Source organism: Sciurus vulgaris (assembly GCF_902686455.1).
Source record: "Sciurus vulgaris genome assembly, chromosome: 1".
Taxonomy (NCBI): Eukaryota; Metazoa; Chordata; class Mammalia; order Rodentia; family Sciuridae; genus Sciurus; species Sciurus vulgaris.
In genome coordinates, this window is record NC_136461.1 from 65696610 (window position 1) to 65720942 (window position 24333).

The 24333-nt window shown below is 34.1% G+C and overlaps 1 protein-coding gene and 1 long non-coding RNA gene across 21 annotated transcripts in view; one reads left to right on the plus strand and one right to left on the minus strand.

The window, feature by feature from the left end:
* FUBP1 (far upstream element binding protein 1) overlaps positions 1–24333 on the minus strand; it is a 71735-nt gene that overhangs the window by 35170 nt on the left and 12232 nt on the right. The gene's annotated exons all lie outside the window — the stretch shown is intronic.
* LOC306660039 lies at positions 825–24015 on the plus strand. 2 transcript variants are annotated; one of them, XR_013763533.1, is made up of 4 exons: positions 825–1390; positions 3782–3856; positions 4020–4123; positions 23425–24015. It is a non-coding gene; the product is annotated as an uncharacterized lncRNA (long non-coding RNA). The 2 variants fall into 2 exon arrangements; XR_013763534.1 differs by lacking the exon at positions 3782–3856 and having other exon boundaries at positions 830–1390; positions 23425–24014.

The following is a 24333-nucleotide window of genomic DNA, read 5'->3' on the forward strand; positions in this document are numbered from 1 at the left end:
GGTTTTTCCCATTCATCTGTGTGTACTCAAATGTAAGGTCATGTTCTGATTGTCATCTCTGTAACTAGCTGATTCTTTTTGGGGGAGTGTGGCAAGTTCTATTAATTTATTTCCCAAATGATTTCAGACATTTTTCAGAACTTAGCATAGTTTATGTAGTCTGCATTGATAGTAGTAGTAGTTCCAGAGACAAATTAGGGAGTTTTACAAGTCATTCTGTTTGTACTTGAATATCTCACAACGTTTTTTATTCTTTTTCCCAAACTCGTTCCATTTAGTTAACAAAATGAGGTAAAATGAACTTTTCCAACTTTGTGGCATTTTTGTCTTCTCTGTGAATTAATCTAAAAAAATACTTTTCCCATTGCTGGTCTTAAGAGTGAGAGAAATGTATGCTGCAGTCTTTGGGATAACCTAAAAAACGAATGTATCCATTTGTGCAAGACCCAAAATAAGTCAGTTAACCGAAGTTATGTTAGTAGATATGAATGGACCATGATTTTCTTCTAATCACCTTTTCGTATCCTATCCATTAATAGCTCTGATCATCCTTTCCAGTGCTCATAGCTTTCCTTTAAATTTTACTGGGTCTGAGCAAGGAGGTGCAGGCCTATAATCCCAGCCAGTGGGGAGGCTGAAGCAGAAGGAGCTTCAGTGGAGGCCAACTCATCAACTTTAGTGAGATCCTGCCTCACAATAGAAAATAAAAAGGTATGGGATGTAGCTCAGTGGAAAAAAAAGCTGATAATTCAATCCCTATTACCAAAATAAGATTTTTTTTTAAGTGGAAATTATATTTGAGAAAGCAGTACATGTATTGAACCTACAATATATAGACAAGCTATAAAAGTAGTCTTGGGTGGTATTGCTAAATAAAAACTTTATATTTTTAGTTGTATTTATTAATCAGTAATAGATTTTTTCACATTTTATTTTGTCGGTTAGATACCAGTCAGACCTTCTGGTCAACATAATATACGAGTTATATAATTTATCCCCAAGCAACCTTTATTTCATGTATACTTTAGTTTTCTTTAGATATTGAAAGTAAGGATCTCTCTCCCTCTCCCCCCCTTCCTCTCTACACACACACACACACACACACACACACACATATACATTTATGTAATTTTTTTTTTTTGGTAGAGGTATGGATATGCTATAATGGGAACAAACTAAAATCAGTCTAGACCAGGATTTCTCAACCTCAGCACTATTGACATTTTAGACCAGATAAATCTTTGTTTTGCTGTACTATTCTGCATTCAAATATGTTTGGCAGCTTCCTCATCTTCTGCTACAGTAGCACCCCTTTGATCCATCACCAGTTGTGACAACCCCAAATAGATAGACATTGCATATGTGCCTTGGGCAAAATTACCCCTCATAGGTAAGCATCAAGGTTTCTGTCCCTGCCTCTTATCTGTCAGGAAGACCTTAGTGACTATAATGCCATTGCATATTCTAAATTCCATTACTTTCACTCCTACTGCCCCCACCCTAACCCAAGTTACCATGACATCATTTTTGGATGGTTAAGCAGCATTCTAGTTGATTTCTCTGCTTCTGCTCTTACATATCTTCAATTTACTTTTTAAAAAAATGATGAAATTTGGTACAGAAACGTATGTAAATACATAAGGTTTCAAAAGTAGCAAGCACCCATGTACCCACTCTGGGAATATTATCTAAGGAATAAACCATTATCTGTATTTTTGAAACTTGAGAGGTACCTCTACCTGATATTACAATTAATATCTCATATAGAAGGTTAATGTTTTTTTTTTTTTTTAGAAAAACAAATCAGATCTCATCTATGTATTTCCAGTTGCATTTTAAATCCTTTTCCTAAAATGGCTTGAGGGCTCCACATAATCAGGCCACTGTGTCTAAAACTGACTCCACTCCAAACTATTTGTCTACTTTGCTGTTCAAGATCTTCCTGCCTGTGGAACCTTTTAGTTATTTTTTTCCTCTGTCAATATGCTCTTATAGACCTTCACATGACTTGTCTTCCTCATTCAGGCCTCACTTCAGATGATACCTCTTTATGCCAATCTGATCTTGCCATTCTGCAGTTACTGTCAGATACCATGTTCTCTTTAGGGTATTTATCTGAAATTATCTTATGTTTTATGTGTTTACTTTTTTTATGTGTCTCTTGCATTAAAACATAAACTTCTGGAGAGCAGAGATTTTTTTTCTCCACCATTGATCAGTCCCTAGTACATATTTTTGGCACTCTGTATTTGTTGAATGAATGATTGAAAAATAACTGCTTTCCCATTTGAGTTTTTTTTTTTTTTTCCCCCCTTGGTACCAGGAATTGAACCCAGGGGCACTCAACAACCAAGCCACATTCCCAGCCCTTTTTCCTTTTTTTTTTTTAATTTTGAGACAGGGTCTGGCTAAGTTGCTTAAGACCTTACTAAATTGCTGAGACTGACTTTGAACTTGTGATCCTTCTGCCTCAGCCTCCCAAATTGCTGGGATTGTAGGAGTGTGCCACCACACCTGGCTTAGTTGATTTTTTGATGTTCGGCATGTAGCTTAATCTGTCAGATTTCTCATCTATATAGTGATCGTAATCTGTTACCATCCTTGAATGAACTGTATTTCTGAGCTCTTCAGAAAACTGGTATGAATAAAATAGGCAATTCATCTTCTGGTATTGCATGATCAGGAAAAAAATGCATAGTACTCTTCAAAAAAAAAGTATATTTAAATATTTTTGGTAAAACAATCATGCAAGGTTTAACCGAATTGTGGGAAAACTATGATTTTTTTTTTTTAAATACTGGAGTTTAACCTGGGGGCACTTCACCATTGAGGTGCATCTCCAGTCCTTTTTATTTTTTATTTTGAGGCAAGATCTTGTTAAGTTTCTGACGCTGACCATGAATTTGTGAGTCTCCTGCCTTAGTCTCCCAAATCACTTGGATTATAGGCCTGAGCCACTGTACCAGTTTGCTAGTGATTTTCCTAAGTTATATATATATATATGTTAGTTTCGAGTTCATATACTCTTCTCAAAGCTATTTGTACGCTGCTGTTTCTTCTAGCTTAATTTTATTAAAACTGATGAAATCTTCTTGACTAAGTTTATTCCCTTTTGCAGTGTAAATCCTCTTAAAATGGGCATATCAAAAATTTTAAAAATTAAAAACAAGAAGAAAAAAAATGAACCTGTCATGGGCATCTCATAGTTAATAATCTATAATTGGTTTATTGTGCTATGAGAGATTAGCTGAATGTCTAACTAAATTATGTTTGATAGTCACACTCTTATCAAGGACATTTTAGAATCAGTTATTAGAACTTTGGCAGTAGCCTAAAAAATTAACTTCTGATAGGTATTCCATATTTTATCCTCAGAATGAAGGGAAAGTCAGTAGTTCTGAACTTATAAATGTCCAATACCATGTAAATTGCCAAATAATAAGGTAAAAGGGTAAATAACAGTTGGATTATTAAGTGTACTAGAAAGTTTCTTCCTTTTACTTCTTGATTTATTGCTTACTACATTGGTTCATTCTTAGTACAGCTTTTCACTGTTGGAGCTCTTAAAACTGTGTGAAATATTGACAGATTGTTATTTATAGCTAATAGAGAAAAATAACCTCTTATGGTTTTTGAACAAGCATTTTAGAATGGCAAAAATTGTCTAGCTTTCCTGCCTCACTTATATCCATGTATATTCTGACAGGTTTTAGCCAGAAGGCTCTTACAAAACTTATACACTTATTTTATACTCTGTCATTGAAACCAACTGTTTTTCCAGTATACAGTCCCAACAGATGCAGGTTAAATGTGAGAATGCAACCACTTTAAAGTGATGGTCCAGGATGTTGTTCAGGTATTTGATTATTAGGTGGGTAATTAACCTTTGTGACTTTTATCTCCATTCTGTTTGAGTTTCTAGGATTTTATTTTAGACTAAGGTATGAATGGAAGCAGGAGATATTTTTCATTTTAAAAGACAAAGTTGTTAACACAAATGTAACTTTGGAACTTTGTAGGGAATAGCAGTTTGACCAATGTCTGAAACTGGAGGCAGCCCAATGTTGTGGAAAAGACTCTGGATTTGGTCCCAGAGGATCTAGAATCAAGTGTATGCCCTTTGGTAAGTCTCAAGTTCTTTCTTTCACTAGCATAACATTAAAAGAGGGTAATTTAATCTGTTTTTAAAAGTAACCAACAGTAAAACATAATAAATTTTTGTATTTTTACACAGTGATTTCTGTTTGCCTTGAGAAACTGTTAGCCAGACTGTGTGGTATATACCTGTAATTTCAGTGATTTGGGAGGCTGAGAGAGGAGGCTGATGGAGACCAGCCTTAGCAACTTAGGGAGAGCAAGACCCTGTCTCAAAATAAAAATTTAAAAAGGGCTGGGAATGTATGTCAGTGGTAAAGTGCCTCTGGGTTAAATCTACAGTATTAAAAAGAAATTAAAAGAAAAAGAAATTGTTGTAGCATCATCTCACTCTGAGTTCCCAGAAATTTCTTCTCTGATTTGAATGCCAAATTTGAGTGTCCTAATTGAAGAGCTGTTAGAGGACTGAACAGTACTATGATATTGTTAATGGCCATTCATTTACCCTAAATTGAGCTGTTCAACATGTTTACCATCCCCACATATTCATAACTGTGGAGCCCCTGAGCCTTTGTACATTTTTTTCTCTGTAAGAAACTGACCTCTGACTTCTGTTTTACTGTTGTATGATAAGTCCCTATTTTTTCCAAAAAGCTTGTCCAAAACTCTAAATTAGGAATTTCTATTCATTCTCATGTGCCATAGCATAGTAATTTCCCATCTTATCATTCATTGTTTATTTGGAATTCCCACTTGGATATAATGTCTTAAGATAGTAATAGCTGTGTCTGCCTTTGTGGTCAATGTGCATAGCACATCAAAACACTGATAGTAATATTTAATACCATATTATGGGCACTCTTCTAAGTTCTTTAAATGGATTCATTTTTTTGTTCTCATAGCAGGCTTTATGAGATAGAGCCTGTTAATATCTACCGTTTTGCTGAGGTTTAGGTATGTTAACTTGCCCAGGGTCACATATTAGTGTTAGAGCTGCAGGCTGCGATTTGAATGTGGGTAGCCTAACTTGAAAGAAAGGAATTGTCCTGTACAAAGATGGGTAAGAAAATGAATGTCTTTGTAATTTCTAGGATATGGTTCATGACTTAGTGCTTTTATTTGAATTTTTAAAATATTTGCATTTGTTTTTTAATGAAGACTTAGACCAAAAGTCTTCATGAGAAGGCAGCTCTTATGTGCAAAAAAGAATGGATTTAATTTACAAAATTTAAATAACTCATGTCATATGATATAATCTTATGCTTTCTACTGTAAACATTGGAGGGGTTAGTAATATGCCTTATTAAAGTGTGTAAAACTTTATATGGTATGTTTCTATACATGCCTACATATATAGTCTGCTCTCTGTGGATTTTGCATTTGTGAATTCAACCAACCATGGATCAAAAATAATCAGAAAAGTTCTGTCTGTACAGAACATACACAGACTTTTTTCCTTGTCATTATTCCCTGAACAATACAATACAGCAACTATTTACATAGAATTTACAAATGTATTAGGTGTTATAAATAATCCAGAGATGACTTAAAATATATACAGGAGAGGACTGGGTATATAAAGCTTAGTGGTAGAGCACATACCCAAATCTATATCTGTGTATGGGGGATGTATCTAAGTTACATGCAAATACTATATACCATTTTATATGAAGCACTTGGGTGTCTTCACATTTTAGTATCTGAGGGGATCTTATAACCAATCCCCTTCAGATACTGAGGGATGTTTATATATATTTGATGATAAGTGACGATTAGTGTTATTTTTCAAATACATTATTAGGGATTGATCTGTCAGTAGTCTATTATAAGTCTTTTAAGGCAAGGATCAGATTGATTGATTTTTTCCCATGTTACCACACAGTACCAGTAATAGTGTTTGTACTGTTTTTCTGCATATCAGATTTCTTTAGAAAATATTCCAACTTCTAGAAAAGATCAGACTTTTGAGAATTCTGAGTAAAATTCTTTATAGTTTATCTTTTAGAACTGTTAATGCTTGAAGCAGAGGTCCTTTGTGAAAACATGACACATTTTCTCTTCTTTGGACCTTTTTAGTAAAGGTAGAAGGAATATCTAGTGGGTGACCAAAGTGTCATTTCCAGCTTTATAGTGTTTTTCAAGTCTAATGGGAGAAAGAAATTCCTTACTGCATCATACAAAAAGTCCTTTTTCAATATATATAGTGTTTTGTTTGGCTAGCTGCATATAGCTGTTGGTAGGATCTGTCCTTCAACCAATGTGATAGGAGCCACAACACAGCATCATTATGCAGAAAATTGAAAAGTTCAGAGCTTTCTGCTCTTACTGGTAGGACATAACACTCACAGCTTCCCATTACTTAGGGTTGTAATGCTAGATTGAAAATTTGGGACCCTTCAGAGCATCTCTGCCTCAAAATCTGTCCTTTACACCCAGTTCTTGAGTAATTTTAGCCAAATTGTATACTGTGCTTTTCAATAATTTATAATAAAGCTGCAATATATATGTATATATCTGTAATATATATAGTTTTAATTTACTTTAAATTGGTCCTGTATTTATTCCCCAAGTGTGTTTCCACACCTGTGACTGCTTAGCTATCTACAGGACTTGTATTTTGCATGTTGCCTAAAAACAAATGTCTAAAACAGCCAGGCATGGTGGCACATGCCTGTAATTCTAGTGACTTGGGAGATTGAAGCAAGAAGATCACAAGTTTGAGGTCAGCCTGGGCAACTTAGTAAGACCCTGTCTCAAAATGAAAAATAAAAAAGGGCTGGGGATGTGACTCAGTAGTTAAATCCCCAGTACCCTGGGTTAAATCCCTGGGTTAAATCCCCAGTACCCCCCCCCCCAAAAAAAAAAAAAAAACTAAAACAATTTAATATGTTTATTGTTCTTATTCTCTCTTTTTGTGTGTGTGGGTTGGTCAAAACATTTATTTTCCTCCCTCCCTGTTAAATTCCGTATCTGTATATTTATATAACAGTTCCTTTATTTTTATTACATTTTTAAAAACTTTTAGCTTAAAAAAAAATCCAGATAAAAAATCATTTGGAGGTGCGCTGGAGGTGTAGCTTAGTGGTAGAACACTTGTCTAAGCACGCATAGACCCTGGATTGATTCCAGCACAGTGTGGATACACACACACATATATATATACACATCTTTCCCCCCACCCCACCCATTTTTTTCAAGGACTAAGCTTTTTCAGTGATCTTTTACTTAGTGGTTGTCTGCAGTGGCAAGAGAGAGCTTTTTTAAGAACTTGAAGGTATGGGGTGGGGTTATGCTCAGTGGTAGAGCACTGGCCTAGCACATGTAAGGCATTGGGTTCAGTCCTCATCACCACATAAAAATAAATAAAGAGAATGGAGGTAAAGCATTTCAGTGGTAAAGCTTTTGGCCTAGCATGTACAAGGCCCTAGGTTTGATTCCCAGCACTGCAAGACAAAAAACAAAACAAACAAACAAAAAAGAAAATAAGGAAGAGTTAGTCCCACTCCTTATTCCCAGACACTGATTTAATTTGTTTGTATTTAAATCTTTAAAAGCTTCTGAAATTAATCCTGAAATGCAGGCCATATATTTTTTTTATTGTAAACAAATGGGATACATGTTGTTTCTCTGTTGTACATGGCATAAAGGCCTACCATTTATGTAATTACAAATTTACATAGGGTAATGTTGTTTGATTCATTCTGTTATTTTTTCCCTTCCCCCCCACCCCTCTTTTTCCTCTATACAGTCCTTCCTTCCTCCATTCTTGCCCCCCCCTCCCTAACCCTAACTCTACCCTAAACACTAACCCCTCCCACCCCCCATTATGTGTTATCACCCACTTATTAGCGATATCATTCGTCCTTTGGTTTTTAGGCCATATTTAAGAAGCTCCGAAGTCTTGATGTTCTCTCAGACTTTTGCCTGTAGTTTGTTCTAGTTGTTAGGGGAATATAGTGTTGGGAAGAGTTCAAGATCTGGAAACATTTTCTGTTTTTAAACTGTTAAAATAAATGGCTTAAGTACCCTGCATTCCTACATAAGCAAACTGAAACCTACTATAAACAGTCTTAAACTAGACAGAAACCGTTAACTAACCTCTAACTAGGGACTTTCCACTGGCATGAGCCAAATAAGGCTGCTTCTCCACCTTAACCAATCATATATTTTCTTTTCCTTGCTTTTGTGCTTATCTGAGAAAAGCCATCCCCTCTGGCCCCTTGAACTCTGAACCACTGAACCACTTTCATTTTGGATCTGCCTGCTTCTTTAGTCGATTCTTGAAAATTTTAAGGTGCCAAAGTTGACATTTTAAGAGTCCTATTAACTTTTTGTAATGTAGGTTTGGGCAAGTGTTTCTTAACTACCAGTGTCATCTGCAGCACTTTTTGAAGTGCAGACAATAGCCCTACTGAATCATGTTTTGAGGAATCTGCATTTCTATTTTTTAGAAAGTGAGCCTTATTGGTATGCTTATGAAAATCTGAACTTCCCTTTTACACAAAAAGTACTTAATAAATGTTTGGTGAAATAAACTGAGTTAAATTTTGTTTCCCCAGCTAGATTGTAGTAAATGTTCTGAATACAAGGATCTTGTCCTTTATTTTTCCTTTCTCTTTAAAAGAGGACTGCTCAAGAGTAGGTCTTACTCTGTTTGCCTAGTAGAGCTTAGTGCTTTTATCTTGGCAAAATCTTAATAACTATTAGGTTGAATTCCTTATTATCTTCTACTTAACATTTTCCTACAGAGTTAGAGCTGGGCAATTGTAGAAAATATGGTTGAGGGCATTTGAGGCCAGATGGCACTGGAGGGTAATTTTCCCTCAAACTTTTCTTAAAAAGACCTTGAAAAGAATAATCTAGTCCATTTCTTTTGTTTATGGTGAAGGAAACAGTGACCCAGATTGTTTGAGTGTGTTGTATAAAGTGGCAAGATTAATTCCAGAGCCAGCCCTAGATTTCTAATCTGATGCTTTTAGTTCATGAATTGTCTTCTATATGAAGCAGCAGTTTTTTGGGTTAAGGAAATTTTCACCTCATTAAGTACAACAAGGAGAAGAATCTGTGCAGAATCAGAAGCATCTTGTTTTTTGTAATCAGGACATCTGTCTACTTAACAGCATTTCCTTCTGGAAATACATTAGGATTCTGAAGATCTTTACCAAGGGAAGTGAAATTCTTAACTGGTGGGTATAAGTTTAGACTCACTTGGGATAACAGTAGTGTTGTTTTTAGTAGAACTTTGCTTCTGTGCTGACATTTCCATGTCTATTTATAGTAGTGATCTCTTTGGATTTGCCTTCTGATTTTGTTTCTATTTTATGTTACTTCACATTAACTGATGCACTCACTTCATTTTAAAAAATGTATCTGAAGGGAAATATACTTGAGAGGAAAAAGGACTTAAATGTTTTAGAAGCAGCTAAAGTTAGTTTTCCTGTAATTTATCATACTCATTTATGCTAATTATCTAATTATAGCAACTAGGGATACAATACTAATTTTTCAAGATAGAATAGTAGTTTATTTTTAATTTAGAAATATATGAAGCTTAAAATAAAGTTTTATCCCAGACAGCTATTACTTTTTCATTTTTCAAAACTCTTAAGTATGTACTTAGATAATCCAAGAAATTTTAATTGGAGCCTTTGAATGGAAACTCTGAAGGCAGGTGCTGTCTTATTCAGCTGACATTAATATAATGCCTGCTTATTAATGTATTCATTTATTCAATCCAACAAAAATACTGGAGGTAACAAAAGTAAACAAAATAAGCAAGTATCCCACCCTCCTGGAGCATATTCTAATTGAGTGAATGTTACATGAAATCATGAATCACTTTGCAGATTATCTGTTTGCTTTTAGGCATTTATTAAGCAATGGACTGAAAAGTTGAAATAGGAAAAGTTTAATGATCAGGTGGATCATTCATTAAACATTTACTCCCTTAAATAAATTAAATTATTGTGAAAAATCTCATTGTTGTTCTGACTGTCCTTCCTGATATTCTGTTTCTACTGCATAAGACCTCAGGGTTGCTATGTAGGTCACAACTGGGTACCTTCATCTTAAATCAGTGCTACTGAGTTCCAGTGGCAGTGCTGACCCTAAGCTTTTTTATACACTAAAGTTCTAGTTTTTTGTTTATTGTCCTTCACTCTAGAGTGTAATCTCTTTAGGGTACCTTGTCTTTTGTTTGTATCAGAAAATCAAGTGTGCCATATAGTAAATGTTAGCAGATGTTTACATTAATCCTTGACTACTCAAAGTACTCTTTACTCCCTACTCATGACCACCTCCCTCTAACCTTCATCCAGACTTTTCAAACAATAAAATCTTCAATTGATATTCTCCTCTCAGGAAGACTTATCAATTTAGCTTCTTTACTAATGTACTCCATTTGTTTTTCTATTCTTTAGACACTTTCCTTTTTCAGTGTCTTACTTCCTGGCCTTAACTTTTTGTCATTGACTTTGTTAATTCTCAACTCCCACTCTCCTCTCTTTCAATTATGTCTACTCAATTTGCAGGAGTTAATCAGTTCATCTAGACTTGGAGTCAGATAAGCTTCAGTTCACCATTTGTTGCTTAGTGACCTTGCCAAGGTATTTAACCTTTTTTGGGGTCTGTTTGCTTTTCAGTTGCGTAAGCATTGTTATTAAATGAAATGATTATAGCCAGATACTTTTGACTCCAAGTAATGTAAACTCTTATTAAGTGGCTTAAATAATAACAGAAAATACAGGAATGATCCTAAAGCTGATTGAGTTAGCAACTCAACAATTTATGATGTATCCATGTTTTTTTCATCTTTGTCCTCTACCATCTTCAGCTTATTGGCTTAGTTTTCCTAATGACTACTTAAACATTGCCATAGGTATTATACAGTCATGACTGTTAAATCGAAGAAAAAAGTTTCTTCTACCAGCATAAATTCCCCTTATCCTATCCCTGACTACCAATCAGATTAACCCTGTCTTGACTAGAGCAGGTTTTATGCTTGCAAGTGTCATATTGGCTTTTGAATAATTTTGGGCTGAGTCACACAGGTTTATGCTTGCAAGGATCATACTTCTGAATAATTAAGACTCACCTCCTAGAATATGTGAGAAGCCCCACTTTCCTAGTAATAGTTATAATTACTACTAACTACGTTTATGAATCCTAGGATGCAATCCTTGAACTTCAAACAAAAAAACTCTTTATTCACTCCAGTACTTTCTTTTAGTTTCATGGTTTTAAAGGTCACCTCTATTCCCCTATTTTTTCTTCTGTCTGGACTATTTCTTTGATTACCAGACTCTTCTCCAACTTCCTAGGCGACATTTTCATATATTCTGAACTTAGTATTTCCAATACTGAACTCCCCAACTTCCTCCCTTCTCCTAATTTAGTAAATAGCAATTCTGTTCTCTCAGTTTGCTGAAGCTGAAAAACCTTAGTGTCATTATTGATTACTTGCATATCTGATTCATCAGGAAATCCTTTGACTAGCTTTAAAGTATATGTAGAAGTTGACTACTTCTCACTGCTACATCATGTTCCAAACCATCTGAATTATTACAGTGCATTCTTAACTGGTCTTCTACTCTTTCCCATCATTCTTCCCATTCTGTTCTTAACAGAATCCAAAGTGATCCTGTCATTGCCCCCCTAATCCCCCACCAGGAATTGAACCCAGGAATGCTTGTCCACCGAGTCATATCCCCAGCCCTTTTGGGGGTTGTTTTGGAGACAGAGTCTCCCTAAATTGCTTAGGGCCTCACTAATTTGCTCAGGCTGGCTTTGACTTGTGATCCTCTTACCTCAACCTCAGCCTCTGGAGTCGCTGGTATTACAGGTATGCACCACCACAGCTGGCCAAACCATCACCATTCTTATCAAGCATCCTACTTTATTATTAACTTTTTAGAAATAGATGCATTTAAAAAATATTTAAAGAGGAAAATTTATAGCATTTATGAACTTGGTCTTTCCAATCCTTTTGCCTTCAAACTTATAAATTGGTCTTCATTTCCTTTTGCTCTCAGAGCCAACCTCTAATTTTGTGATCTCAACTCATATTCTTTTTGTCAAGTCTTCTCTGAGACATTACATAAATGATTATTTTCTTAATGTATCTAAAATATTTTTATACTCTCATCTGTATCATTCACTTCCTCTTGACCATGTTAAAACTTCTTTTGTCCCCTCATTATTATAATTCTTTATCTCTTCATCATTCAAAACCTGGAAGGCAATCCTGAGGTTTCTGCTAGGATTTCTCTTTTAGGGAGGAAAATCTTCTCCCAAGTTCTCCAGATCATTTCCCTTACCTCATTGGGCATCAGTTACTGGCAAAAGAAAATGTGATTATATGATTGACTTAAACCAACCATGAGCCATTTCCCAGGGCTGGAGACACCTCCCACCTTCCTTGAGTCACTTACTCTATTCCTGGAAGAAATTAGGTAGTTGTTAGCCAGAAAGAAGATATGAATGGCTGATTCACCTGGTTGATCTCTAATGATTCCTTCTCAGTTTTTTTCATTGTTTCTCTTGACTGATGTGCTCCATACATACTGATCATATCAAAGTTCTGTCTTTGATTCTTTCCAAAAATTATTCCTTTTTCACACTTAAAAATACCACTTGTGTGATGATCCTTTCTAATTTTTTATGTCTAGCTAATATTTCTTTCTAAGCTTCAGTTCAGAATCTGTTTTGTGACATCTTCATCCACATTTAATTCAAGTGAATATTGTTTTACTAGGTTTTGAGGAGTGACAAATCTTGCACTGTACAGTTTGCATTTTAATTGGATAGCTAGAGAAACAGGTTATTACAATACAATAGTACTTAGAAATGCAATCAAGCAACAAAAATTTCCAAATAGAAGTAGCCTAGGTGAAGGGGCTGTTAATAGAGCCGTAGGCCTGTTCATAATGGAATTTGTCCTTCCCTTCAAACATTTTCCTATATTCTGCATTTTCATTGAAAACACAGCTGTGCACACCTTTGTTCAACCCAGAAACTGGTAATCTGAAATCATTCCTTATCCATACATCCAGCTTATTGGCAAATTGTACCGATTCTACTTTTTATTGAAATTTTTTGGTTTTATATCATGGTCATTGTACTTTAGGTCTCAATTACTAATCTTTGATTCATTCACTTGGTACATGTTCATTGAGCAGCAGCATATTGTAAAGGTCTTATTCTATTGGTTCTAGTGGGAAAAAAGAGAGACAGCGAAAGAGTAACAAGATCTCCCAGGGAGGTTTCAATCCAGTGGATAAACCAGCGTGGTGGCACAGTCCTTTCATCTCAGCATCTTGAAAGGCTGAGGCAGGAGGATTGCAAAGGCCAACCTCGACAATTTAGCAAGACTGTCTCAAAGTAAAATAAAAAGGATTGGGGATATAGCTTGGTTAAGTAGAGCAGAGCATCCCTGTGTTCAATCTCAATACTGCCAAAATAAAACCAAAACCAACCAACAAAAACAAAACAAAAAACCCCACAGTGAGTAAGGCATCAACAGATCATCATTTAGGGTTTTTTTTTTTTTTTTTTTAATAGTGATAGAGTTGAACTATAGGGTAAAAGTAGATCAGGGGAACCCAACCTAAGCAGCACAACTAGAGTCACAAAGCAGAAACAAACTAGGTAAAGGGTTTATACACCTACATACACACAACCTATTTGCTATATCTATAACAAATGTCACTTCAAAGACATAGCCTTTGTTGCCTGTGTACTTAATGTTGCTCAGAAATAATTTATAAAAACTGATTAATTGGGGCTGGGGATATAGCTCAATTGGTAGAGTACCTGCCTTGCAAGCACAACGCCCTGGGTTCAATCCCCAGCACAGAAAAAAAAAAAAAAAAAAACTGATTAATTTAGAAGATTTTAGTTATGGCATATCATTATACAGTTGATCCTTGTTTCTTGCCAATTCTGTGTTTGCAAATTTACAAATAAACAAAATTTATTTTTATCCCCAAATCAATACTGAAGGTCATTTCCAGACTTGTGCATAAAAGAGTAGCAGTTTGAGTCTTATGAACTAGCTGAGGTTGAATAAGGTAGCACTGTTTATTCTTGTTTCAGTTCTTGTACTATAAATCAGTCTCCTCTATTTAGTATAACTTTGTTTTTGCATCTTTCTGCTTTTTTGGTGATAATCACTATTTAAAATGGCTTCCAACCACAATGCTGAAGCTGCTGTCTAAATATTCCTAAGTGCAAAAAGGCTATGATGTTATGACCTAGAACTGTAATCCTAGCTACTCAGGAGACTGCCCCAGAATTGCAAGTTTGAGGTCAGCCTGGCCAAAATAAAATAAAGAAAAGCCTGCGTTTGTAACTCTGTGATACAGAGCTTGCCTAGTTTGCGCACAGGCCCTGGGTTCAATCCCCTGGGTTCTATCCCCAGTACTGCCTCCTACAGTCTGTGATGTGTCTAGGCATGATTTATAGTGCTGTTGACCATGAGTTAATGTCAATAAATCAACAATATATATTAAATGAGGAGTTTTAAAACAGAAACACATATAAAATAAGTTACATATTTTTGGTTGATAAAAGATGTGATCAGCGTCTGTTAGAAACCTATTTCCTGAGAAAGTAATGATTCAGAATTTGCTAATTCAACATCCCCTGCAATTTTATACAATATAACAGTGGCAAATAATGAGAATCAACTGCTTTCAGGGTAAACATAATTTTGGGAAATGGCCAAAATCACTTATGGCCAGTACTTGAAGAGTTTGATGGGAATGGTTAAACTGAGCAAAACAGTATGATTATTAAAGCAGCTTTCTCAGAATTTTGTTTTGTACGAAGGATTGAACACAGGGGTACATAACCTCTCAGCTACATTCCCAGCCCTTTTTTTTATTTGGAGACAGAGTCTCACTAAGTTAGGACCTTGATTGCTAAGGTTGGTTTTCAACTGAAGTCCCTTCTGCCTTAGCCTCCCAAGTCCTAGGATTACAGACATGCACCACCAGCCCAGCTTTCTCAGTTTTTTGTAACATGTATACTCTCTTTTGATAAACATCTTATCTCATACCTCAAATATTCTAATATAGTCTCCTTAGCAGACATGTCCAGGTTAAGAATTAATCTACAAATTTTAGGGGGCTGGAGTTGTGGCTTAGTGGTAGAGTGCTTGCCTAGCACGGTGAGGTACCTGGGTCAATCCTCAGCACCACATTAAATAAATAAATAAATAATAATAGATAAATAAAGGTATGTGTCAATCTGCAACTAAAAAATTAAAAAAGAATTAGTTTACAAATTTTATTTTATTGATCTAGCAAGAAAACTTTGAACTTTTATTTTCTGAATTCTTATAGTAAAATCCAGAGTTTTAGAAAAATTTGCCAGATCAAAATAAAATTTTATTGTGTTTAGTGCTTTTTTTAGACTATCCTCTTCCTCTATCAAAAATAGTTTTATAAAACAGGAGTCAGCAAACTTTTCCTGTGAAGGGCCAGAGAGTTTGTATTTTAGACTTTGTAGGCTATACAGTCTCTGCTTCAACTATTTTAACACTGCCACTATATAGCAAAAGCAGCGATAGTAGTAGTATTTACCATAGTTATAGTATAAACCTCTTAAGAGCTAGGGACTGTGTCTTCTACTTTATCCTTCATGGCACAGGCAACAGTGTAACAGTTGGGTCTTGATAAAGCTTGCCTTGATGTTCTGATTTAGTATAGATAAGACTTTTTTAAACATTAAAAACCCAAATATTAAAACTCATGTACTTAACATTAATTTAGAAATCTTAATTTTTAAATCTACAGATGTACTACTTTAGGCAATAATAGTAATTTGAGCTCATTGTATTTTGAATTAGTGATCTACTTCTATAGTAGTTGATAAATACTACAGATATGTTGGCTTATTTTTATAAACATTCTAATAATTATTTTTGGTAGCTGTCAATAAAGTCTTTGAATCATAGTTCTGTCATAGGAGTAGTTTAATTATGGCTTCAGGATATATCATAAAGATAATTCGTAATTAAAATGTACCAATTTAAGTTAAAAGAAGTCATTTTACATTTGTAAACGATTAGAGAGCTAAACAAACTTGCTAATCAGTTTGTTGCTGTCTTGGCTAAGAGCCTAACAGTTTGGTGAAATAGCAGCATATCCTCTTCCCCTGCTCATCTCTTGTGCTACAGACATTTTTCTCCCATTTTCTCTGTACTATTGTCTTAGGAGCTGCTGGTTTCACTTTAGTCACATACTACTTTCTTCTGACCATCCAATTAAGAGGCCTTCTGTGTCCATGTATGAAACAAGAAACTCAAAAAAGGAAAGTGAAAATCACATAAAGTCCTAGTGTTGCTTTAATTGGAACATTATGAAAATATTTGTCAACTGAGCATATGTAAATAGAGCCATTCCTACTACATAACTTTAAATTGTTTGAAAAAAATTTCATCTTTTTTTGTAAAAGGAAAAATAGAATACTGTTTTATAAGTAAAAATGCAAGTGAGAAATGTAAATGTTTGATAAATTCATAGGCTAAGATTTCTGAAAAATCTGATCATTACCACTGGTGATTAGAAGGAATCGGTATATTTGTACTTTGTATACAGTAGCTACTAGCTATGTGAGACTTTTAATAAACTTCTTAAATTTGGTTATCCAAACTGAGGTGTTGTATAAGTGTAAAATACAGACTGATTTCAAAGATTTAGTCTCCAAAGGAGCATGTAAAGTATCTCACTGACAATTTGTATGTTAGTCACATGTTGCTGTGGTAATTCTTGGATTTACTGGGTTAAATTAAATATACTATTAAAATTAATGTCACAGTTTTTTTACTTTAAAAACATGAATTCTAGAAATCTATGACTAATATACATGGCTTGCATTTGTAATTTGCTTTATATTTCTCTTGGACAGCATGCCTTAGATTATGTGAACCTTCAACATAAAGTGTTATAGTCAAATATGAATTTATCAAGACCCTTTTAAAATAATCTAGCAATGCTGTAGTTTCTTTCAGCTTCTAATTCAATGTTGAAAATTAAAGAAAACATTTTAAATGTTTTCCAAAATGTAAGAAAGTTTATTAGCTGCCTCTATGTTTACTAGCTTGTAAACTTTTCTGTGACTTATCTTAAAAGAGAATAATATATACTAGTTGTAGGTTGGAATTTTTATTAGGATATATTTAAATGTATTTAATAATAATTTGAATATCAGAATAAGTCAGTTCTGTACTCCCAAAAAGGAAATATAATTTTTAAATATAAAATATTTCTGACTCCTGAGTATCTGTAGGTAACTAGTAGTTTTAATAAACTTCTTAAAGCAATATTACTTTTACCTTCGTTTTTAAAGGCATATACTTTTAAAAAATTTTGTAAATTTTCATTTTAGTTCTTTTTTGAAGACCAATAAATCAGTGAAATTAAATGTGTATATTATAATGCTTTGTGCAGGGAAAGTATTATAAAATCAAGCAACAAGAATGTATTGAAATGGGAAAACTGGGCTGGTAATGTAGCACTCAGTGGTAGAGCACTTGCCTAGCACATGCAATTGAAGTACTGAGAAATTTAAGTTAGTTTGATATATTTTATACATGCTTTTAGAAGTTTACAAATATTAATGTAATTTTTTATAAGATTGATTCACCTTACTAAGAAAACCAAAGGAGTAATTTCACTGGTTTCAAAATAGATTGTGGCTTCAGGTTTGTGAAAGAACAAACCATTGAAATAGCACTTTATTTTATTTTTTTGTAGTACTGGGAATGGAACCCAGGGCCTCTTGAATGGTAGGCAAGTCCTCTATAGCTACATCCCCAATTCTTGAAGTAACAAGAGCCACTTTTTTTTTTTTTTTTAAATAACATGAATAACAAGCAATCATCAAACAAAATGACATTCAAAACTCTTAACAATTTGATCATAACTTTTTTTTGTCAACTTCTTAAGGTAAGCCTCCCTAAACTTCTTTTAACCAGATCAGTCTTTTTGCTATATGGAATATATTTTATACTTTTGCCTGTGGGCTTTGTGTTTTGGTACAAATTGCAACTCTCTCCTGCTTCTTCTCTTTCTTTTAAAATCTAGTAATCTTTCAAGAGCTTGCTCATCTTTTTTTTCTTTTTTTGATGCTATGCCTACTTGAACCCAGGGTCTTATACATGCTAAGCATATGCTGTATCACTAATCTACACCGGCAGCCCTTAAACATTTTTCTTTTCTGAAGGCTTTCCCATTCTCACCATTCCAGTCCAAAGTCAGTATGATAATCAACATTTGTACAATATTTCACTTTTTCGTAAATCCCCGTCATAGTATTTTCTGTCTTTATGTCAGTCCAGTGGAGTTGATGTTAGCTACTTATAGATAAGGGAATTGAGACTCAGAGAAATACATGACTTCCATAACTCATATGGGTATCTACATACCAAATCTAAGAACTGAACCAAATCCTCTCATTCCAAGTTTTATGCTTTTTTCCTCTATGCTATGTTTGTCTCCCAGCTCTCATAATAATTGAATAGCATTTATTTGGTCATTAATTGTTCACTCTAATTAAACTTTATTGAATTTGATTATTAACTATAGGCTTCAAAAGAACTAAACATCTTTTGAAGCCTATAGGGAATAAATGGAAAAGGAGAGCTGAATACATTTCTTCTTGATACGATCATTGTTTAGTGATGGGGATATGTTCTGAGAAATAATAATTCACATTGGGTGAACATCATAGATGTATTTCCATAAACTAACATGGATATTACTAGATATTACAAGATGATATATAGTCTTAAGGAACCACTGTCATATATGTGGCCCAGTCCATTGTTGACTGAAGCATCATTTTGTTTGTTTTGGTTTGGTACTGGGGATTGAACTCAGGAGTGCTTAATCACTGAGCTATATCCCCGGCTCTTTTTATCTTTTTACTTTGAGACAGGGTCTTGCTGAGTTGCTGAGATTGGTCTCGAACTTGAGATCCTTCTGTCTTGGTCTCCCAAGTAGTTAGGATTACAGACATGTGCCAGCATACCCAGTGAACAATTTAAACTGAAGTTTACATCTCTCTCTTTAACCTAATGGGATAAAAAGTGAAGCTCTTCAAAATTTCTCCATTCCCCCCAAAAAAAGTTGTGATTATAACCAGGGCAAATATTATAGGTATTTTAACTATTGCGCTCAAAATCTAAAGCCTTTCCACAGGAATGAGAATTTATAGAGACCAGTTTCCAAACTTACATCAAGTATTTATTCCTACAGAAATCCTTGGCAATGATGACTCTTAGTGCTTGAAGTCTCTTAAAGTATAACATATAGATGACAGTAATTATTAGATGTCCAGTAATTTGATATTAGGTAATTATTTAGATATTGTTTGAAAAATGGGCCATAGATTAGAATAAATGCAACCTCATACACCTTAATCATAAGGTAATATTAGAACAATGTCTGTTAAGGTATTATTAGGACAATGGAAGTGTTTTATAAACTGTAAAGTATTATATAAATGTTATCATGGGGAAGGCTTAGAATTTTTTTTTTTTTTTTTTGGCACTGTGAGACTAAAATTCTGAAATAAAGATCTGAAAAAAGGCCTGGATGGTGATACGATCTTGTAGGATGTCTGAGTATTTTGAGGATGAATCTGGTGTTTATGTTAATGCTTTATGCCAAGTTAAACTTCCTGAGTGAAAGGTAACTATTTTTTTGGTACTGAGGAGTGAATCCAGGGGTGTTCTACTACTGAGCCACATCATCCCCAGCCCTTTTTATTTTTTATTTTGAGACAGGATCTCATTAAGTTGCTTAGGGCTTTGCTAACTTGATGTGGCTGGCTTTGAACTTGCGATCCTCCTATCTCAGCCTCCCAAACTGCTACTACATGCCTTTTTTACTTTTAAAAACACATTTATTAAATAAACTTTGATCACATCTCTTCTCCATTTTCCCTAAAGGCCGTCATTGCTGTTCCCTTTATAGATTCTTCCTATTTCTGTCATGATAATTATTTGCAAGGATGGCAATTCCTCCCCTATTAAAAAAATTCCCATATTCATCTCATAAAAACTTGGTTGGCCAAAATTTAATATAAAGGGATTGTGTAATGGATTTTCAACATAGTGGTAGAGAAGTGAAAAAGTGAGTGCGAGAGTGAAATGTTTCCAATGTACTATTTATTAATCACATTGATCCATTACTCTATTTCATCTGTTTGCAATGTGTATATTTATATATATATATAATTTTTATCTTTGAACTATTTTATATGGATATATAATTATTTTTGTCTTTGAACTTTTTTTATCTGGACATATAATTATTTTTATCATTGAATTGTTGCCTAAGGATTGTTTATAGCTCCTAAAAATCATGTTTAATGGCTTCTTTGACTGTTGGCAAATGTTTGAAAGAATTATTTATAAAAATTTACAAAGCTGAGAGTATGCAGTTACCTGCTCATTTTGCCATAACCTAGCCAGATTGTTTTATTTTCTTTAGTAATCTTGAAATAAGATTATATCTGCTTCTTTGTTAACTTGAAATATCCAAGTTGAGGTGAATTCTTGCTTTTCAACTTAACCACTATGATTCTTTTGTGTATGTATAATATTTGAAGAAATGTGAAAAATCTTTTTTTACCCTTTTGCAGTCTAGAGAGCTATGTTTCATTCCATCTATAAATATATGTGAAAGACCTAAACTTTGGGATCTAAAATCATTTAATATGTCATGACCTTGTCATATTTCTAGCTTTCTCAAAATGACTGAATCAGATAAGTGTTGTTGTTTTTTTATCCCACCATTATCTAAAAGAACAATTTCATGTATTTTGTAGACAGTAATGTCAGTGTTCCTTTAGTAATGAATATTTAAAGAAATATCATTGGAAATTTTTATTATGTTTTTTAATCTACTGTAGATACTGATCCTTGAACTGACTTCCAACTTGACAATATGCTTTTTAAAAATAGGAGTCTTTCAGTGACTTTGAATATTAATATTTTTCCCTAAATGTTTTGGATTTGAAAGGTATCTTTTCACATTAATTATTTCTTGATGAGAGTAAAAAGCATGCTAAATAGCTGACAAATCTCTGTAACCTATACTAAGTTAGAAATTTCCAATGCCAAGGTGTTTTTAAAGTGGAGAGGTTTGAGAAATGGGAGATCATAGCTGTTAAAATGTGCAAAGATAAACGATTCAGAAAGAAGTGCTGAGTCATCATTGTTGGCCCATACAGTAGAGGAGGTAATTCCCTTTCTTTTCCTTTTATAATTACCATTTCTTTCAGATGGTTATCTCCTTTTTGTTATTATTGTTGTTGTTATTTTTAGTGGTGATACTTGGGATTGAACCCAGGGACATTCTCCCACAGAGCTATATCCCCAGTCCTTTTTTAAAAATTTGAGACAGGGCTGGCTAAGTTGCTGGCTGGCCTGAAAGTTGTGAATATCCTACCTCAGCCTCCCAAGTAACTGGGATTACAGGTGTGCGCCACCACATCTGACCTTTTCATTATATTCTAAACATAATGTCTATTTTATTTTCCTCATAATGTTTTGTGGGGGCAGGGTACTGGGATTGAAATGAGGAACTTGCACATGCTAGGCCAGAACCCTACCACTGAGCTATACCTTAGACCTCTTAAAAGTTTTTTTTTTTCCTCATGTTTATAGACACTGGGTATGAACTTGATACATTTCTTTTGACATTTTCTCGTAATCCATCATTTCAATATTATATTAGAAATGGGGGTTCAGTCATAGAGTATTTACCTAGCATGTGTGAGACCTAGGGTTTGATCCTCAAGCACCACAAAAACCAAACCAAACTGACCCATGCCCCCACCCACAAAAAAAAAAAGAAAGAAAGAAAAGAAAAGGAAAAAAAAAGAGAAATGAGAACATTTTTGAAAAGATGAGAAAACCATATAAATAAAAGATGAGTTATATACATGAAAATATGTCTCATAAACTTAAAAAATATATGAGAAAACAGGCATCAGAGGATATATAAATATATCAGAAACCATCAATATTCATAGAAGAAGGGATTAGGAGATATACTAACATTTAACAGGATTACCTAAAGTGGTATGATGGGGAGATTTTTATTTTATCTTCTGTGTTTTCCAAAATCTTTGTCAATGAGTATATATTTCTAATTAGGGGAAATGTGTTTGAAAAGGAAAAAATACTTCCATATTACTGCCCTTTTAATAATAGCATATCTAGATTTTTAGTTTGATCTTATTAAGGAACATGAGCTTGTACTATCTGTAACCTGACACCTTTTTTCCTAACTTTCCTGCATTACAAAAATTCCTTAAATAGTGACCCCAGGAATACAGTGTAGTGGGGGAGTGAGTCATGCTGTTTTAGTTGAAATAACTAAATTCAGGTATTAAGCTTTTACAAATAAATACTGGCTTCCTAGAGCTGTTAATTCTTATATACTACAAAAAATCAAAAAGATAGTTCAGATCATTTAAGTCTTCATTTAAAAATACTGCTTTTTTTTTTTTTTTTTTTTTTGTGCGGTGCTGGGGATCGAACCCAGGGCTTTGTGCTTGCAAGGCAAGCACTCTACCGACTGAGCTATCTCCCCAGCCCAAAAAAATACTGCTTTTTAACTTCATGATATAGCCTTTTTACAATGTGAAATTGAATATACTAATTCGAATTTCTGATTGATAAACTCCAGGAATTTTTTTAATGAAGCAAATTATTTGAAAAAATTTAAAAACCTACATTTTAGTATTGTATGTTTTGCAATTGAATGACTTGAAATTCAAATACCTAAAATAATGAGTCAGGGTACTTGTATAATCACTTGATAACATGGAATTCTTAATGGCTATAATTATTTTTGTGTCTTTTCCACCTAGAACCGAGTAAATAAATATGTGATTATGACAGTCCATGTTGAAATATGGTTTGTTAAATCTACTTGGACTCTTAAATAGGAAATAAAAATGATAGAGCCAGAAGGAAAATGAATAGTTAATCATGGAGGAGGAGAAAACATAGCTCAGTACTTTGACTAGAGGCAGCTGGGAAAGTGACGTCCTGTAGCATTTGCTGTTCTAGAAAGTACAGAGACACGTAGTGAAAATGGGAGGATCCAGAAGGAGCCGTCTCCTGTGTAGTGTTATATTTATCTGTAAGTGAGCTGTTGGGAAGGAATTAAACACAGAGACGCTGTCTGCTTGTTGCCTTAAGACAGCTAGCTAAATTGCTGATTTGCTTTAACTTTTAAAATACCCAGCTTGGTTTATTTTCTTAGAATCATATTGCTAAGACTGGGGACGCTGTTTTCTTTTACAAAGGGAAATCTAAGTTCATTTCAAGGCATTCGAAATGGGGAAAGACTATTATTGCATTTTGGGAATTGAAAAAGGAGCTTCAGATGAAGATATTAAAAAGGCTTACCGAAAACAAGCCCTCAAATTTCATCATCCGGACAAGAACAAATCTCCTCAAGCAGAGGAAAAATTTAAAGAGGTCGCAGAAGCTTATGAAGTGTTGAGTGATCCTAAAAAGAGAAATATATGATCAGTTTGGGGAAGAAGGTAAGTATTTTGTGTGTATCTTTCTATTTCTCTCTCTTTCCTTTCTTACTCTGTGGTTATCATTAAATTAGATCCTCAGACATGTTGAAATAAGTAATAGATTAAAAACAAGATTTCATCCCTGATTATATGAATGAGTATTGCATAGCTATGAATGAAATGTCCTTGTTTGCCTTTTACAGGGGATTTTAGCATTTTGTATTATATATATTCTACCATTAGACTTCTGTTGTTAACATTGTGTATTTAAACAGAAACCTTAAATTCCCATGTACATCAATGAATGTGTCAAAAGTCTTATGCAACCTGTTTTGTTTTCCAATGAATTTTCTGCCAGAATCAATAATGATTTTAAAATTTTAAGATTAGATGTTCAAATTCTGGGTACTTTATCTTTATTCACAAAAAACAAACAGAAGTTTGTTTTTTTTTTTTTCTTTTTTTTTCCTTTCTTAAAACAAGGCTAGTTTAGACTGAACAAGACAGAATCGTCTGTCTTAGAAGCAGAAGGCGCAGGCATTTAGCTTCTAGTTGTTTTTGGCATTTTGCCTGGAGAGGAAAGAATTTTCCTGATGTCATAAAATACCAGAACAAGTTTTTAGCTTAATTGTAAACAGTAATTGTGTGCCAAGAAAATGAGATCCCAGAAATACAGTTTTTGACCTA